We start from the raw sequence: 20,536 nt of genomic DNA, 5'->3' as shown, positions 1-20,536 counted from the left end.
CCAAAAAGATATCCGCCATATTGTGCAGTCAACAGAAGTCAGAAATAACATTATAAATATTCACTTACCTTTGATGATATTCATCAGAATGCACTCCCAGGAATCCCAGTTCCACAATAAATGTTTGTTTAGTTGGATAATGTCCATCATTTATATCGTAATAGCTCCTTTTGTTTGCGAGTTTGGTAAACTCCAAACTCATGAAGCGCGTTCACTAAGAGCAAACAAAATGTTAAAAAGTTCCTTTACAGTCCGTAGAAACATGTCAAACGATGTATAGAATCAATCTTTAGGATGTTTTCAACATAAATGTTCAATAATGTTCCAACCGGAGAATTCCTTTGTCTATAGAAAAGCAATGGAATAGAGCTCGCTCTCACGTGAACGAGCGTCACGAGCTCAAGGCATTCTGGCAGACCTCTGACTCATTCCCCTCTCATTAGCTCCCACTTCACAGTAGAAGCATCAGACAAGGTTCTAAAGACTGTTGACATCTAGTGGAAACATTAGGAAGTACAATGAACAGTATCCCACTGTATCTTCCATAGGAAATGAGTTGAAAAAAACGACCAACCTCAGATTTCCCACTTCCTGGTTGGATTCTTTCTCAGGTTTTTCCCTGCCATATGAGTTCTGTTATACTCACAGACATCATTCAAGCAGTTTTAGAAAACTTTGTTTTCTATCCAAATATTCTAATAATATGCATATATTATTCGGACTGGGACTGAGTAGCAGGCAGTTTACTCTGGGCACCTTATTCATCCAAGCTACTCAATACTGCCCCCAGCCAGTAAGCATTTCACAGTAAGGTCTGTTGTATTCGGTGCATGTGACAAATACAATTTGATTTGATAATGCCAAATCCAGAGATACAATCCTTAAACCATTTTAATAGAATTGAAGATGTATGGTTTACTACAGAGGACATAAACTCGAAGAGATGTATGGTTTACTACACAGAACAAATACACCAAGAGGTGCAGGTAATGTATGTGGTCACATTGAAACAGCATACCAATAGAATTGGCCAAAAGAAGGAAGTAAAATACAAGATGGTAGAAACTCTCAGAGAGCACTGGCCCAATTTTGACTAAACTTGTCAAAAGTCTTGCAAATAAAAAAAAATCACACTGATTAGCCTAAGGTGGGAGTTATAGTAATTAATTAACTGAACTTTGTGAGTCACACCAAAGAGGAAGAGGCGAAGCGAGAGGGATAACTGGGCTCTAAAATCGGTCTACTCCAGCAGGTAGAAAACAAACAAGACGTTTCGTATTGATGTCAATGAGAGACTGTCGGGTTTAGTTAACAAAACATTTAATGGCTTATTTACTAAGTCTGGCTTACTTGATCTAATAAACATTTCGTAGTGCTTAGGTTGTTGTGAGTGAAAAGTAGGACTCGTGCCATCCTAGCAACCCTCTATATCAGAGTTGTGCCTGTTGTTCACACGTATCTGCCCTCTCATTGGCTAGAATGGTCCCACTTAATCTTGCCTCCCCCCGACAGCCTTCTAGTCTAAGAATTACGCTATTCTCTATTTCTCTATTTGGTTAGGCCAGGTTGTGACTAGGTTGGGCATTCTATGTTCTTTTTTCTATGTTTTGTATTTCTATGTCTTGGCCTGGTATGGTTCTCAATCAGGGCCAACTGTCTATCGTTGTCTCTGATTGAGAACCATACTTAGGTACCCTTTTCCCCCACCTGTTTTGTGGGAAGTTAACTTTGTAGTTGTTCAGAGCACATAGCCCAAAGCGTCACGGTTTGGTTTTGTTCTTGTTCTTCGTTTGGTTGGCGTCATTTTTAAATAAAGTTCAAATGTACGCTTACCATGCTGCACCCTGGTCCAGTGCTTCAGCCAGCCGTGACACCATGCCATTTGGCACGTGACATGAAGTACAGGAAGTGGATTAACTAAAGAGACTGGTACTCAGGCTAATCAAAATCCAATCAAATTTATTTATATAGCCCTTCTTGCAACAGCTGATATCTCAAAGTGCTGTACAGAAACCCATTGCCTTCCATTATGTAAGACATTACATTTTTAGTGGCCACTTGAGTATCTGGTCAATATAATGGACTATCTGTGGTCACCCACAATAACTGACATTTGTCCGTCACACACAATCTGAATTGGCCCAATGGGGGGCGCTGCATCATTCGTGGGGGACAACATGTTTACTGTTGCATTGTTTCTGTCCGAATCCAAACAGAGGGTCACAGGTGTCTGATGTTGATTCTTTTTTAAATGCTCTAAAAAGGAAGGGGGGCGGGAAGGAGAAAGATCTAAAGGCAGACAGTGTTTACTGGTTATTATAAACAAAGCCACAAACATAGACAGACAAACACACTCTTTGAAGATGGGTTTAAGCAATGCTGACGGAGTGTACTGTGGATTAGGATTAGGACGTGACGAGCTACAAAGGTTAGTGAGGTTGTGCAACAGAAAAGGTTATCTGATTTTGTGTAGGCATAAAGAAATGACAGAGGGGGTTTTAATAAAGAAAGAATCCTCTGAGATTATAAATTCCTTTAAATCCCCATGTAGCTTCCCAATACCATTACAGCTGTCCTGGGCTGAATTACTACACAACCACCCACAATGTTGATGCGCCCACCAGAGCAGACCTGAGCAGACCTGAGAGAAATTTTGTTGGGTCAAAGTTGACATCACAATGCTATTCTGGCTATTCATAAATTGTACCTCCGTCACTTGGTCACGTCATGCCATTGTTATGAACGTTCTCAAGCCACCCTCCATCACTGGTGCCCTAAAGTTGTGATAAGGCCAGTCATTCTGAGTGATGACTAATGAGTGTTTCTAAATTACACTATAGTGGCCAGGAAATATGATGACATTGCTAAAGTAGGCAACTATTTAGTATCATTATCATGTCGTCAAATTTACTCTATTTCGCATAGTTTGTCAAAAATAGCTAGCAAAGCTAACATTAGCAGCTAAAATCCAGTGGTCTCCCCTCTAGCTAACATTGTACTGCATCTAAAGTCAATATGGCTTCATCACAATGATGACAAGGTTGTCCTACTACATATTTGCCTCTTTAAGAAATGTCATCATGCGTCCATTGAGAATGCATTCAATAGACTGGTCGGGGGGTGGGGGGCTTTGGCAGGGTGGGCTTCGGCTGAGAGTTTCCTTTTGTGAGTGTGAGGATGGAGACTTTGCTTTTGACAGAACTTTGAGTTTCTAACACGTACGAACACAGAAGTTATTCAAGTAGCTGACCAAATTACTTCTGGATTAAGAGAGATTATGCAAAACTGTAAAGGTAATTTAAGATGCCTTGAGGTTTATTCTCTGCTGCACAGATTTAAGATCTGAATATAGGATTTATCATTGCCAATGCAATCGAATGTAGTGGGTGATTCATTTGAGAGCAGTGTACTCCAGTAGAGCCCTTTGTGCATCTTTATGGCCATTAAACCAGGCCTTCCATCCACCTTAGTGTCAGCCATTTTATGAGGCAGCGAGGATCACATGGAGATCCGGGGCCGGACGGTCAGACTACTACAGAGGAGCCTTTACAAGGACAGGAGAGAAGAGACCCTTTCTGGAACTGATATCCCCAGCTGTGGTTGCACCGATCTAGGAGAGCACTTACTGAAACATACTCTGCTAAACACACGCTACCACACTACCTGATACCCATTTCACACATTAAGACAGGCTACCACAGCTTGTCCCATGTCATGGTACAAAATCCATCTATAACCATGAACCACATCAATTAATTACAGTATGACATGGGAGTCCAAATCAAATGGAAATGCTGGACAACCATGAATAAAACCTAGGATAGATATGCATTAAAATCTGTGTGAAACTGCAGCAGATTACTGAAAGAATGATGAATCCCAGTATAGCATAACAAAATTGACTCTAAATTAAATGGAAACACTGGACACCCATGAATAAAACCTTGATCACAACGGCCTAAGCATTAAACTACTGTTGGATATGCTGTATTTATACAGAAGCCAATGGCAAAGATGATCAAAGAGGTGGAAACAAAGGAAAGAGATATCGAATGCTGATCACAAAAACTCTTTATCTGACTAAACAAAGGACCTCTGTGTTGAAACAGCATAAGGGCCATTTGAAACCTACCCAGCCATGCTGCAGAAATGGAAATGGACCATTAACAAAACAGTATGACATTACCCTTATTGATGGGTGAATGAGTTAGCAACCTTCATGTCAATGAAGTCTTGCATTCTTATCTTCTTGAGTACTCAAAGAGCAGTGACCTGGTTTGTTTACTCATTTTGAGGGTAAACTCGGTGGACAAAAGTCTCCCTTTGGCCCTTTGCGCTGACGTGTCAAAAGAAAGGAACATCAACCGTTAGCATCCAGCTCCTGTTCTGTTTTAGCACTGAGGCACTGAGGCAAAAACAACGATAATTAACAGCAGCAGAAACACTGCTAAATAAGAAGATGGGCTGTCTGCACTTTGCCTCATAGAGTCTTATTTTCTCCAAATCCTGCTTGATGAGCCACTCACATCAAGCCAGTGACAGAGGCATCAAGGACATGTTCTCTGACCGGAGACAAAACACATTTGAAATTATTGAAAAATAGGAAAAAGTCTAGACGAATTATATAGACGACTGCAGCAGAACTGTTGCCAAGGCTATGCTTCCAACAGGGTGGAGGAAAACGGACTGTCTGATTTTGTGGCTCTGCCAGTTGTTTGAAGATCTGAAGGCTGCCCGCCCTGGCTTGTACACCCAAGACCTAACAGCCACAGCGCCCCGGGGAGTGCATCATCCAGAAGTCACACATCAACCAACCACTGTGTCAGGTCTTGTACTGTATATCAGCCAATCAATGGGACTTTGCTCCCTCTTCCCGTGCAGTGGGTTGTAGAGCCATGGAGGACCAGAGGACCCAGGAGAACCAAACATGTAGAGTTTAGCCCCAGGCAAGATAGGGAGGGCACTTAGTTCCAACACAATTACACACAGTGCTGCACCTCCAACTATCTCACAGGGATTGGATCCTACCGTTTGTCAATATTAGAGATGTTGTGTTGTGCCTGTCTTTTCATAGAAACCCACTGTACATACAGAGCTACTTTTGTGGTCCTCTGTGCATCTCCCCACCATCCCTCTCTCGCATCCACTCCTTTCCTCTTCTAGCCTACATCCACTCTTCTCTACCTGCCATTATCTCTCTCTCCACACCTGTTAGAGGTGTGAACCTGTTCTTTTTCTCTCTGCTCTGTTGTGGGCTTGTGAGGGCCTGGCTCTGTGCCTGAGAATGACAGCTCTTCAAAGGCCGTTGTCAGGTTTTGGCTCGAGGGGGTAGTTGAACAGGAGGTTCTCCAGAGGAGCAGTGCTGCCCAGTAATACCCATTATATCTCCCCAGAGGAGCAGTGCTGCCCAGTAATACCCATTATATCTCCCCAGAGGAGCAGTGCTGCCCAGTAATACCCATTATATCTCCCCAGAGGAGCAGTGCTGCCCAGTAATACCCGTTATATCCCCCCAGAGGAGCAGTGCTGCCCAGTAATACCCGTTATATCTCCCCAGAGGAGCAGTGCTGCCCAGTAATACCCGTTATATCTCCCCAGAGGAGCAGTGCTACCCAGTAATACCCGTTATATCTCCCCAGAGGAGCAGTGCTGCCCAGTAATACCCGTTATATCTCCCCAGAGGAGCAGTGCTGCCCAGTAATACCCGATATATCTCCCCAGAGGAGCAGTGCTGCCCAGTAATACCCGTTATATCTCCCCAGAGGAGCAGTGCTGCCCAGTAATACCCGTTATATCTCCCCAGAGGAGCAGTGCTACCCAGTAATACCCGTTATATCTCCCCAGAGGAGCAGTGATGCCGACATATCTCCCAAGAGGAGCAGTGCTGCCCAGTAATGCCTGTTATATCTCCCCAGAGGAGCAGTAATGCCGTTATATCTCCTCAGAGGAGCAGTGCTGCCCAGTAATGCCTGTTATATCTCCCCAGAGGAGCAGTGCTACCCAGTAAAACCCGTTATATCTCCCCAGAGGAGCAGTGCTGCCCAGTAATACCCGTTATATCTCCCCAGAGGAGCAGTGCTACACAGGAATACCCGTTATATCTCCCCAGAGGAGCAGTGCTGCCCAGTAATACCCGTTATATCTCCCCAGAGGAGCAGTGCTGCCATTATATCTCCCCAGAGGAGCAGTGCTGCCCAGTAATGCCTGTTATATCTCCCCAGAGGAGCAGTGCTGCCCAGTAATACCCGTTATATCTCCCCAGAGGAGCAGTACTACACAGGAATACCCGTTATATCTCCCCAGAGGAGCAGTGCTGCCCAGTAATACCCGTTATATCTCCCCAGAGGAGCAGTGCTGCCATTATATCTCCCCAGAGGAGCAGTGCTGCCCAGTAATGCCTGTTATATCTCCCCAGAGGAGCAGTGCTGCCCAGTAATACCCGTTATATCTCCCCAGAGGAGCAGTGCTGCCCAGTAATACCCGTTATATCTCCCCAGAGGAGCAGTGCTGCCCAGTAATACCCGTTATATCTCCCCAGAGGAGCAGTGCTGCCCAGTAATACCCGTTATATCTCCCCAGAGGAGCAGTGCTACCCAGTAATACCCGTTATATCTCCCCAGAGGAGCAGTGCTGCCCAGTAATACCCGTTATATCTCCCCAGAGGAGCAGTGCTACCCAGTAATACCCGTTATATCTCCCCAGAGGAGCAGTGATGCCGACATATCTCCCAAGAGGAGCAGTGCTGCCCAGTAATGCCTGTTATATCTCCCCAGAGGAGCAGTAATGCCGTTATATCTCCCCAGAGGAGCAGCGCTGCCCAGTAATGCCTGTTATATCTCCCCAGAGGAGCAGTGCTGCCCAGTAATGCCTGTTATATCTCCCCAGAGGAGCAGTGCTACCCAGTAATACCCGTTATATCTCCCCAGAGGAGCAGTGCTGCCCAGTAATACCCGTTATATCTCCCCAGAGGAGCAGTGCTACCCAGTAATACCCGTTATATCTCCCCAGAGGAGCAGTGTTGCCGTTATATCTCCCCAGAGGAGCAGTGATACCCAGTAATACCCGTTATATCTCCCCAGAGGAGCAGTGCTGCCCAGTAATGCCTGTTATATCTCCCCAGAGGAGCAGTGCTGCCCAGTAATGCCGTTATATCTCCCCAGAGGAGCAGTGCTGCCCAGTAATGCCTGTTATATCTCCCCAGAGGAGCAGTGCTGCCCAGTAATGCCGTTATATCTCCCCAGAGGAGCAGTGATGCCCATAATGCCGTTATATCTCCCCAGAGGAGCAGTGATGCCCAGTAATGCCGTTATATCTCCCCAGAGGAGCAGTGCTGCCCAGTAATGCCTGTTATATCTCCCCAGAGGATCAGTGCTGCCCAGTAATGCCGTTATATCTCCCCAGAGGAGCAGTGATGCCCATAATGCCGTTATATCTCCCCAGAGGAGCAGTGATGCCCAGTAATGCCGTTATATCTCCCCAGAGGAGCAGTGATGCCCATAATGCCGTTATATCTCCCCAGAGGAGCAGTGATGCCCAGTAATGCCCGTTATATCTCCCCAGAGGAGCAGTGCTGCCCAGTAATACCCGTTATATCTCCCCAGAGGAGCAGTGCTACCCAGTAATACCCGTTATATCTCCCAAGAGGAGCAGTGCTACCCAGTAATACCTGTTATATCTCCCCAGAGGAGCAGTGCTGCCCAGTAATGCCTGTTATATCTCCCCAGAGGCGCAGTGCTGCCCAGTAATGCCTGTTATATCTCCCCAGAGCAGCAGTGCTGCCCAGTAATACCCGTTATATCTCCCCAGAGGAGCAGTGCTGCCCAGTAATACCCATTATATCTCCCCAGAGGAGCAGTGCTACCCAGTAATGCCTGTTATATCTCCCCAGAGGAGCAGTGTTACCCAGTAATACCCGTTATATCTCCCCAGAGGAGCAGTGCTACCCAGTAATGCCTGTTATATCTCCCCAGAGGAGCAGTGCTACCCAGTAATACCCGTTATATCTCCCCAGAGGAGCAGTGCTGCCCAGTAATGCCTGTTATATCTCCCCAGAGGAGCAGCGCAGCCCAGTAATGCCTGTTATATCTCCCCAGAGGAGCAGTGCTACCCAGTAATACCCGTTATATCTCCCCAGAGGAGCAGTGCTGCCATTATATCTCCCCAGAGGAGCAGTGCTGCCCAGTAATGCCGTTATATCTCCCCAGAGGAGCAGTGCTGCCCAGTAATGCCTGTTATATCTCCCCAGAGGAGCAGTGCTGCCCAGTAATGCCGTTATATCTCCCCAGAGGAGCAGTGATGCCCATAATGCCGTTATATCTCCCCAGAGGAGCAGTGCTGCCCAGTAATGCCGTTATATCTCCCCAGGGGAGCAGTGCTGCCCAGTAATGCCTGTTATATCTCCCCAGAGGAGCAGTGCTGCCGTCTTATCTCCCCAGAGGAGCAGTGATGCCCAGTAATGCCTGTTATATCTCCCCAGAGGAGCAGTGCTACCCAGTAATACCCGTTATATCTCCCCAGAGGAGCAGTGCTGCCATTATATCTCCCCAGAGGAGCAGTGCTGCCCAGTAATGCCGTTATATCTCCCCAGAGGAGCAGTGCTGCCCAGTAATGCCTGTTCTATCTCCCCAGAGGAGCAGTGCTGCCCAGTAATGCCGTTATATCTCCCCAGAGGAGCAGTGATGCCCATAATGCCGTTATATCTCCCCAGAGGAGCAGTGCTGCCTAGTAATGCCGTTATATCTCCCCAGGGGAGCAGTGCTGCCCAGTAATGCCTGTTATATCTCCCCAGAGGAGCAGTGCTGCCGTCTTATCTCCCCAGAGGAGCAGTGATGCCCAGTAATGCAGTTATATCTCCCCAGAGGAGCAGTGCTGCCCAGTAATGCCGTTATATCTCCCCAGAGGAGCAGTGATGCCCATAATGCCGTTATATCTCCCCAGAGGAGCAGTGATGCCCAGTAATGCCGTTATATCTCCCCAGAGGAGCAGTGATGCCCATAATGCCGTTATATCTCCCCAGAGGAGCAGTGATGCCCAGTAATGCCCGTTATATCTCCCCAGAGGAGCAGTGCTGCCCAGTAATACCCGTTATATCTCCCCAGAGGAGCAGTGCTACCCAGTAATACCCGTTATATCTCCCAAGAGGAGCAGTGCTACCCAGTAATACCTGTTATATCTCCCCAGAGGAGCAGTGCTGCCCAGTAATGCCTGTTATATCTCCCCAGAGGCGCAGTGCTGCCCAGTAATGCCTGTTATATCTCCCCAGAGGAGCAGTGCTGCCCAGTAATACCCGTTATATCTCCCCAGAGGAGCAGTGCTGCCCAGTAATACCCATTATATCTCCCCAGAGGAGCAGTGCTACCCAGTAATGCCTGTTATATCTCCCCAGAGGAGCAGTGTTACCCAGTAATACCCGTTATATCTCCCCAGAGGAGCAGTGCTACCCAGTAATGCCTGTTATATCTCCCCAGAGGAGCAGTGCTACCCAGTAATACCCGTTATATCTCCCCAGAGGAGCAGTGCTGCCCAGTAATGCCTGTTATATCTCCCCAGAGGAGCAGCGCAGCCCAGTAATGCCTGTTATATCTCCCCAGAGGAGCAGTGCTACCCAGTAATACCCGTTATATCTCCCCAGAGGAGCAGTGCTGCCATTATATCTCCCCAGAGGAGCAGTGCTGCCCAGTAATGCCGTTATATCTCCCCAGAGGAGCAGTGCTGCCCAGTAATGCCTGTTATATCTCCCCAGAGGAGCAGTGCTGCCCAGTAATGCCGTTATATCTCCCCAGAGGAGCAGTGATGCCCATAATGCCGTTATATCTCCCCAGAGGAGCAGTGCTGCCCAGTAATGCCGTTATATCTCCCCAGGGGAGCAGTGCTGCCCAGTAATGCCTGTTATATCTCCCCAGAGGAGCAGTGCTGCCGTCTTATCTCCCCAGAGGAGCAGTGATGCCCAGTAATGCAGTTATATCTCCCCAGAGGAGCAGTGTTGCCCAGTAATGCCTGTTATATCTCCCCAGAGGAGCAGTGATGCCCATAATGCCAGTCACATCTCTACACTGATATGTTTACCTGCAGCTACATGTCTTCCTACTCAAATCACTGCCAATCCACATTTATCCATGTTGGGTGTCAAAACCATGACTTGAAATTGAGGTTCAGAATTTGTACTGAATGTCCCATTAAGGCAGAATAGTTGAGTACGCATGTACACAACTATACAGATGGTAAATACATAATACTATCACGTATTGCCATCTACTCTAATGTTGCTCAGTGAGTAAAACAGACACATGAGAACAAGAATTGAATGCCTGTACTAAGTGACCACAAACGTTATCCTTATACATTTACAATGTGGCACAAATAAACTGAAAGTTGGTTAATTAGGCCACTGCATCAACAAATCCATGCTGATAGTCTTTTATGGATTCATGAAAAATAACACGTCTCCAGTCCAAATCTCCATAACAGAATCATCATCACTCAACTACTCATCATCAACCCTTGTACAATCCTACTGTTCATAAGACAACATCCCCTGTACCATCCTACTGTCCATAAGACAACATCCCCCGTACCATCCTACTGTTCATAAATCAACAACCCCCGTACCATCCTACTGTCCATAAGAAAACATCCCCCGTACCATCCTACTGTTCATAAGTCAACAACCCCTGTACCATCCTACTGTTCATAAGTCAACAACCCCCGTACCATCCTACTGTTCATAAGACAACAACCCCTGTACCATCCTACTGTTCATAAGACAACATCCCCGGACCATCCTACTGTTCATAAGTCAACAACCCCCGTACCATCCTACTGTTCATAAGACAACAACCCCTGTACCATCCTACTGTTCATAAGACAACATCCCCCGTACAATCCTACTGTTCATAAGTCAACAACCCCCGTACCATCCTACTGTTCAAAAGACAACATCCCCTGTACAATCCTACTGTTCATAAGACAACATCCCCCATACAATCCTACTGTTCATAAGACAACATCCCCCGTACAATCCTACTGTTCAAAAGACAACATCCCCCGTACAATCCTACTATACATAAAACAACAACCCCTGTACCATCCTATTGTTCATAAAACAACAACCCCCGTACCATCCTACTGTTCATAAAACAACAACCCCTGTACAATCCTACTGTTCATAAAACAACAACCCCTGTACAATCCTACTGTTCATAAAACAACAACCCCTGTACAATCCTACTGTTCATAAAACAACAACCCCCGTACCATCCTACTGTTCATAAAACAACAACCCCTGTACAATCCTACTGTTCATAAAACAACAACCCCTGTACAATCGTATTGTTCATAAAACAACAACCCCTGTACAATCCTACTGTTCATAAAACAACAACCCCCGTACCATCCTACTGTTCATAAAACAACAACCCCTGTACCATCCTACTGTTCATAAAACAACAACCCCTGTACAATCCTACTGTTCATAAAACAACAACCCCTGTACAATCCTACTGTTCATAAAACAACAACCCCTGTACAATCCTACTGTTCATAAAACAACAGCCCCTGTACAATCCTACTATTCATAAGACAACATCCCCTGTACCATCCTACTGTTCATAAGACAACATCCCCCGTACCATCCTACTGTTCATAAGTCAACAACCCCCGTACCATCCTACTGTTCATAAGTCAACAACCCCCGTACCATCCTACTGTTCATAAGTCAACAACCCCCGTACCATCCTACTGTCCATAAGACAACATCAACATCCCCCGTACCATCCTACTGTTCATAAGTCAACAACCCCCGTACCATCCTACTGTCCATAAGACAACATCCCCCGTACCATCCTACTGTTCATAAGTCAACAACCCCCGTACCATCCTACTGTTCATAAGTCAACAACCCCCGTACCATCCTACTGTTCATAAGACAACAACCCCTGTACCATCCTACTGTTCATAAGACAACATCCCCCATACCATCCTACTGTTCATAAGTCAACAACCCCCGTACCATCCTACTGTTCATAAGACAACAACCCCGTACAATCCTACTGTTCATAAGACAACAACCCCCGTACCATCCTACTGTTCATAAGACAACAACCCCCGTACCATCCTACTGTTCATAAGACAACATCCCCCATACCATCCTACTGTTCATAAGACAACATCCCCCGTACCATCCTACTGTTCATAAGACAACAACCCCAGTACCATCCTACTGTTCATAAGACAACATCCCCCATACCATCCTACTGTTCATAAGACAACATCCCCCGTACCATCCTACTGTTCATAAGACAACATCCCCCGTACCATCCTACTGTTCATAAGTCAACATCCCCCGTACCATCCTACTGTTCATAAGTCAACAACCCCCGTACCATCCTACTGTTCATAAGTCAACAACCCCCGTACCATCCTACTGTTCATAAGTCAACAACCCCTGTACAATCCTACTGTTCATAAGACAACAACCCCCGTACAATCCTACTGTTCATAAGACAACATCCCCCGTACAATCCTACTGTTCATAAGTCAACAACCCGCGTACCATCCTACTGTTCATAAGTCAACAACCCCTGTACAATCCTACTGTTCATAAGACAACAACCCCCGTACCATCCTACTGTTCATAAAACAACAACCCCCGTACCATCCTACTGTTCATAAGACAACAATCCCCGTACCATCCTACTGTTCATAAGAAAACAATCCCCGTACCATCCTACTGTTCATAAGAAAACAATCCCCGTATCATCCTATTGTTCATAAGAAAACAATCCCCGTACCATCCTACTGTTCATAAAACAACAACCCCTGTACCATCCTATTGTTCATAAAACAACAACCCCTGTACCATCCTATTGTTCATAAAACAACAACCCCTGTACCATCCTACTGTTCATAAAACAACAACCCCTGTACCATCCTATTGTTCATAAAACAACAACCCCTGTACCATCCTACTGTTCATAAAACAACAACCCCTGTACCATCCTACTGTTCATAAAAGATCCCCTTGTACCATCCTACTGTTCATAAGAAAACAATCCCCGTACCATCCTACTGTTCATAAGAAAACAATCCCCGTACCATCCTACTGTTCATAAGAAAACAATCCCCGTACCATCCTACTGTTCATAAAACAACAACCCCTGTACAATCCTACTGTTCATAAAACAACAACCCCCGTACCATCCTATTGTTCATAAAAGATCCCCTTGTACCATCCTATTGTTCATAAGACAACAATCCCCGTACCATCCTACTGTTCATAAAACAACAACCCCTGTACCATCCTATTGTTCATAAAACAACAACCCCTGTACAATCCTACTGTTCATAAGAAAACAATCCCCGTACCATCCTACTGTTCATAAGAAAACAATCCCCGTACCATCCTACTGTTCATAAAACAACAACCCCTGTACAATCCTACTGTTCATAAAACAACAACCCCCGTACCATCCTATTGTTCATAAAACAACAACCCCTGTACAATCCTACTGTTCATAAAACAACAACCCCTGTACAATCCTACTGTTCATAAAACAACAACCCCTGTACAATCCTACTGTTCATAAAACAACAACCCCTGTACCATCCTATTGTTCATAAAACAACAACCCCTGTACAATCCTACTGTTCATAAAACAACAACCCCTGTACAATCCTACTGTTCATAAAACAACAACCCCTGTACAATCCTACTGTTCATAAAACAACAACCCCTGTACCATCCTACTGTTCATAAAACAACAACCCCTGTACCATCCTACTGTTCATAAAACAACAACCCCTGTACCATCCTACTGTTCATAAAACAACAACCCCTGTACCATCCTACTGTTCATAAAACAACAACCCCTGTACCATCCTACTGTTCATAAAACAACAACCCCTGTACCATCCTACTGTTCATAAAACAACAACCCCTGTACCATCCTACTGTTCATAAAACAACAACCCCTGTACCATCCTACTGTTCATAAAACAACAACCCCTGTACCATCCTACTGTTCATAAGTGGTCACATGAGCCCCATATTTCTCTAATATGAATTCTGGACCGTTGACTAGCCCTGGCCCAGACCCTAACGAGAGAGCAATGGGAAGTTAGGTAAACAAGCCCAATCCGCTCCATTAACACGAGGACCACAGGCTCCCCTGCCGCCCCACCATTAATTATCTGGTCTTACAGGAAGATTAGAGAGAGAAAACAAGAGGAGAGATAGGGAAAATAACACACAGCTAGACTCTACTGGGCCTCCCCTCTTTAATTACCAACCCAGCAGAAACACACAGGCAGTATTGCAACGAAGAGGCGGAACTTAACGCGCACCTACAGTACAGGTTACGGCTGGATTTCTTAAACTACTAACCCGGAGATTATACAGAGCTCCAAGTTAAAATGACCGGTGGTTGCAACGAACACAGCAGTGGTGTTAACTACCAGACCAGCTGATCTGACATTGTTTTATATTTTATCTTTATTTATCTTGGCAAGTCAGTTAAGATCAGATCCTTATTTACCATGATGACCTACCCTGGTCAAACCCTAAACCAGGCAACGCTGACCACCCTATGAGACTCCCAATCACAGCCGGTTGTGATACAGGCCAAGATCAAACCAGGGTCTGTAGTGACGCCTCTAGCACTGAGATGCAATGACTTAGACCGCTGATCCACGGTGTCAAGCTGGCTTGATACTTAACAGTGGAAATGGCATGGGAAATGGTTATTGTCTGTGTTCAATGCACACGCCCCAATGAAGTAACATTCTATCAGGAACAACTCAATTGAAATAAGGAAAAATATAAATGGAAGAATATGACATACAACTGAAATAGAAAAATTAGACTGGAAAAGTAGCCTGATTAAGATTCACTGTAAACAACAGCCAAACTATGCCTACATCGAGGCTACTCTTCTGCGAAAATAAAGTTATTGAGGATCAAATTTTTATTAATTACCACATTGCAGCCTAAATGAAAGTGATATGGATTGCAGCAACGTATGATAGACCATTTAAAGACAATTTAAATATCATTATAAAAAAGCACTTTGCACCTGTTTCATTGGTTAAGATAATCACTTGAAAATAATAAGAAATGACTCTCCCTACCACATTTCTTTCCAATTCAGACATTGTTTCTTCAATAAGTAAAATATGGTAGTACAGTAGGTCTACTGGCCTAATAACCCTGAGCCCTGTACGAGCCCCGTACGAACATATAAAGGTTCACTTTTCAGTGTTATCATGTTGTAGACAAATAAATAAACCATCTTGGCTATCCACACAACTCGGCTATCCCCTCTTGATAAGAAATGGCCATATTCAATTCAGATAAGTAAAATCATTAATGAATTACATAAATTGTAAACAAAACATTTATCCCACACCATAATTCTTTCACTCATAAAATGTGTAGGGAAGGCTACATTGTCATAGTAGATTTGCCGTGGTAAACGAGGAAATGAAATCATTTTCAGTACAGTATGTCAAATAGATAAATCACCCTTAGTCAGTTAAAATTGCAGGATTAAATTTTTCCGATGTTAATACCCACCAGAGGGTGAAAACGTCTTGAAAAATGTTGCTTGCAATCTAGGACTAAAACATAACCCCGACATCCAATCTGCGTTATGAAGCAGTAAATCGGTGTTGGATGATGGTTACAATTGAGATCAGCTGTGCGGGTGATTTTAGCACATATTGGTGATTTAATGGGAGATCAGCTGGCGAGAATCTAGTGGCCATCGATGGTTGTAATTGGCCCAACAGAGACTAGTGGATAACGCACAGGACAGCTCTAGATGCTCTTGTCTGGCCCAGTTTGAATTTTCTCTCTCGCTCTCTCCCCTCCATTCATCAATGTGTCTCCATCAGCCAGAGAGACAGGCTAAGGGTCCTGTTAGCCATCTCAAGTCCAGTGTGTGCGTGCATGTGTGCAGCTGGAGGGGAGTGGAGGAGTCTATGTCTGACTGAGTGTAGACTCCAGCAGAGCAACAGCTGCAGCAGGGTCTGTTCTGGGTCCCTCCCTCCTTCCATCCTCTGTGGTGTCCAGGCTGCTGAGGGGTAGGCAGATCTACAGGGGTCTGCCGCTCCCCACTATTAAACTTTAATCCCTCAAAGCGGGATAAGGTAAACATTTGATTGCAGGAGAGGTGATTGATGTGGGGCTGTCAGTAAGTCAGCGGTTTGCATGTGCTCAGATCCATAGCATGCACACAGGTACACACACACGCACACGCACACACACACACACACACACACGCACACACACACACACACACACACACACACACACACACACACACACACACACACACACACACACACACACACACACACACACACACACACACACACACACACACACACACACACTAAAGTCAAGGTCATCTGAAGCCTTGCCAGGCAGAGTATTTGGGGAGTGCTGTAAGGTGGTGTATGGAGAGCTGAGCTGTGTGAATACTGATGCACCACTTTGAGTTGGGGATGTGGAGCTTCATTCCAGCAGAATGACATTAATATGAGGAGATGAGTCTGTGTGAATTGACCGTAGAGAAGACTGTTCTCTCTCAAAGTGCCACAGTGAGGACTGAGCCTATTATTTCTCCTTCCTGACCAAAAGAGTGAAGATATTTTAGTCCATGGCAAGGACCACATTTCCCCAGAAAGCCATATGATCTACTTTTTAGAGGAAACCAAGCCATGTGTTAGAAATAACCTTTTAGAGCAGGGCAAATTCAGTCCTTGAAGGCCTGACTGGTGTCAGTTTTGCCCCAGCCCCAGCTAACACACCTAACTCCAATAATCACCTAATCATGATCTTCAGTTTACAATGCAATTTGATTAATCAGCTGTGTTTGCTAGGGATGGAGAAAAAATGTGACACCAATCAGGCCCTCGAGGACTGAAGTTACCCACCGCTGTTTTAGAGGACAATGACTGAGTAGGTCCACATTATTGACCCATGCTTAAAAGGGGAAAATTCTCTGGAGTATCTACTCAGATAGATAATATATAGGTTTACTCAGATAGATAATGTATAGGTCTATTCAGATAAATGATGTACATGTCTACTCAGATAGATACTATTTAGGTTTACTCAGATAGATAATGTATAGGTCTATTCAGATAAATGATGTACATGTCTACTCAGATAGATACTATTTAGGTTTACTCAGATAGATAATGTATAGGTCTATTCAGATAAATGATGTACATGTCTACTCAGATAGATCATGTATATGTCACTTCAGATAGATAATGTATGTCTTCTCAGATATATAATGTATAGGTCTACTCAGATAGATAATGTATAGGTCTACCCAGATAGATAATGTATAGGTCTACACAGATAATGTATAGGTCTACTCAGATTCTGTATAGGTATACTCAGATAGATAATATATAGGTATACTTAGATAGATAATGTATAGGTATACCCAGATAGATAATGTATAGGTATACTCAGATAGATAATGTATAGGTATACTCAGATAGATCATGTATATGTCTACTCAAATAGATAAGGTATAGCTCTAATCAGATAGTATCATGTTTTGGTCTACTCAGATAGATAATGTATAGGTCTATTCAGATAAATGATGTACATGTCTTCTCAGATAGATCATGTATATGTCAATTCAGATAGATAATGGATGTCTTCTCAGATATATAATGTATAGGTCTACTCAGATAGATAATGTATAGGTCTACTCAGATAGATAATGTATAGGTCTACCCAGATAATGTATAGGTCTACTCAGATTCTGTAGAGGTATACTCAGATAGATAATATATATGTATACTCAGATAGATAATGTATAGGTATACCCAGATAGATAATGTATAGGTATACTCAGATAGATAATGTGTAGCTCTAATCAGATAGATAATGTATATGTCCACTCAGATAGATAATGTATAGGTCTACTCAGATAGATAATGTATATGTCTACTCAGATAGATAAGGTATAGCTCTAATCAGATAGATAATGTTTTGGTCTACTCAGATAGATCATGTATATGTCTACTCAGATAGATAATGTATAGCTCTAATCAGATAGATAATGTATATGTATACTCAGATAGATAATGTATAGGTCTACTCAGATAGATAATGTATAGGTATACTCCAGGGCCAGATGCTGTAGCTAATTTCCCACAAACTCACTAAAACTATTAGTGGAGAACTCTTGGTTAATAACTTGACAGAGAACATTTTAGAGGACAAATTACAGTGTAGGTCTACATTACTAATCTATGCTAGAGAGGGAACACATGGAGCACATTAGATCCAGCAGCTGTAGTTATATAGAGATCTATGTGGCTCTACTTAAGACCAGAGTAGCTCTATTGAGTACTTTGATCTGTTGTGTGCTAAAATATGCATCCCTTGATATTAAATGCAACTAGTGAATTGTATGTACAAGACAGTCTACTGCACTGTTGGAGCTAGTAACATAAGCATTTGACTGAACCTGCTAATACACCTCCAAATCTGTGTACGCGAGCAATAAACATAGCTTTTATTTGATTCAATAATTCAACTAGGCCTTGGAAAATTTGATCATGGATGTTTTAACTCATTCGGTTATTGTAACTGGGCTTGGATTTTCCATCATGTATGTATATGAACTGAATTTAAACAGACAGTATCCTTTAAAACTGAGAAGATGCATTAATTTGTAGCTTACTATACTGTAATGCTCAACGTTCAGTTATGGCTGAGGGACAGAATCAAGACCTAAGAACTATGTTATAAAACAGTGATGATGAGTGAGGTGGAGGATTAGTTTGTATGATGTTGGGTTCTGAGAATATGAAATATAGGGTAATGTATCAGGGAAAGCGATCACATGTTGCAGGCATTTATAAGGGGAGAGAGCCAAGGATTAGTGATGAAGGGGGGTCGAGATCAGGTCAGGTCACGTTAAGAGAGAAATAAACGTTTATGGCCCGTATCACTTAGTGTCCTGCCTAGCAGTGAAGATATAATGTTTGTACAGATGTGTAGGGGGAGACTCAGCCTGGGAGGAAGGGTTCAATATAAGTGCTTGTGTGAAAATGATTTTATCTAATGCAGCTGTATTGACCCTCTGGAAAGAATAAACTTGGCTCAGCTTTCATAGTGTCCGTAGAGTTTTCTACTCTGAGAATTAGAACCTAACATTGAACAGAGATTGTTTGACCCTCCTAATGGAGCACAATTGTTTTGGATGGAGTTTCAAATCCTCCTTGAGAGTCCAATTTCGCGGTAGCTTTTTTTTCTGTCGACTGTGGATGTTTTTTCATCAGCATCCTAAATCTCTTTAATCAAGACGTCTCCGTGACATCATCAGCCCCAGACATCTGTCAGTGCGTCCCGCCTCCATCAGTCAGGAGGCTCTTCCTCTGCCATTTCCTCCTTTACTGATAAATCAGCACCATCACACCCACTCGCTACTCTGGCCTTAATGGAGATCGATAATTTAGCTGGTGGCCAAATGTGTTCCAGCAAAGAGAGTAGGCCAGGGAATGAGGTAACACAGAGAGTCATAGACATGCAGAATCCACACACACATATTTTTGGGATGATTTACTGGAGTTACTAATATAAAGTATATCACTCAGTATTTCTACGACTGATTCCATATCTTTAGACAGCCATAAGCCTATCTTTAGTGTGCAAGTCAAGGACAATGTCACGTTCGTTGAATGGAGGAGACCAAGGCGCAGCATGATATGAATACATGATACTTTAATAAAGACAGACACTAAACAAACTAATACAAAATAACCGTGAAGCTAAATAAAGAATAAAAATATTTTTTGAAAAAAAGAATTTATTACATTCAATACCATTCATTCTTTACAACTCATAATTTTCATTCATACTCCAATAATGGTATTTTAATTTGACTAAACAAAAACCAAACAAAACCTCAGGGGAGCATCCTACAAACTACCTTTCCCTAATCTATCCCCTTACAAATCTAAATGACACCAAGCCCTAAACCCCCCTTCCACCTCTCCTGGGCAGCATGCTGCCCCCACTTCCTCTCCTCCCTCTTCATCCTCCCCCTCAAATCTCCTTCCACCCTCCTCACTATCCCTTCCACCCCCCAATCTTTCCCTGTCTTCACCATGTTCTGCCTGGCTTCCCACAGCCCCCGTTTAAAGAGACTCATGAGAAGCCAGAGCAGAAACCTGTCCCTATCCGTCCCTCTTGCTCTCCCTACACCTCTCTCTAACCTGGCCCACGTCAATACAAAATCCCCTCTTACCATACCTAACAACACCCGTGCCCTAGCCCATACTACTCCGGCAAAGGCACAGTCCCAAAAGACATGGCGCACAGTCTCCTCCCTGCCACAAGAGGATCTTGGACAGGTGGGGGATTGCGGCAAACTATGCCGGTACATGATGGAACATACCGGCAAGCACTTGTGGAGGCTCAACCAATTCAGGTCCTTGAGCCTGTTGTCCAGGCCCCGCGCCTGCACTCCCTCCCAGACCACTGCCGAGATACCCACTACAGGCGCCG

General features: G+C 44.1%; 1 protein-coding gene across 1 annotated transcript in view; it reads right to left on the bottom strand.

Annotated features, from left to right (window-relative positions):
• LOC118371090 (ecto-NOX disulfide-thiol exchanger 2-like) overlaps positions 1-20,536 on the bottom strand; it is a 364,051-nt gene that overhangs the window by 300,857 nt on the left and 42,658 nt on the right. The gene's annotated exons all lie outside the window — the stretch shown is intronic.

This window comes from Oncorhynchus keta, chromosome 4 (assembly GCF_023373465.1).
Source record: "Oncorhynchus keta strain PuntledgeMale-10-30-2019 chromosome 4, Oket_V2, whole genome shotgun sequence".
Lineage (NCBI taxonomy): Eukaryota > Metazoa > Chordata > Actinopteri > Salmoniformes > Salmonidae > Oncorhynchus > Oncorhynchus keta.
The sequence above is the reverse complement of the archived record's forward strand: the minus strand, read 5'-3'. Positions and strand labels throughout refer to the sequence as shown.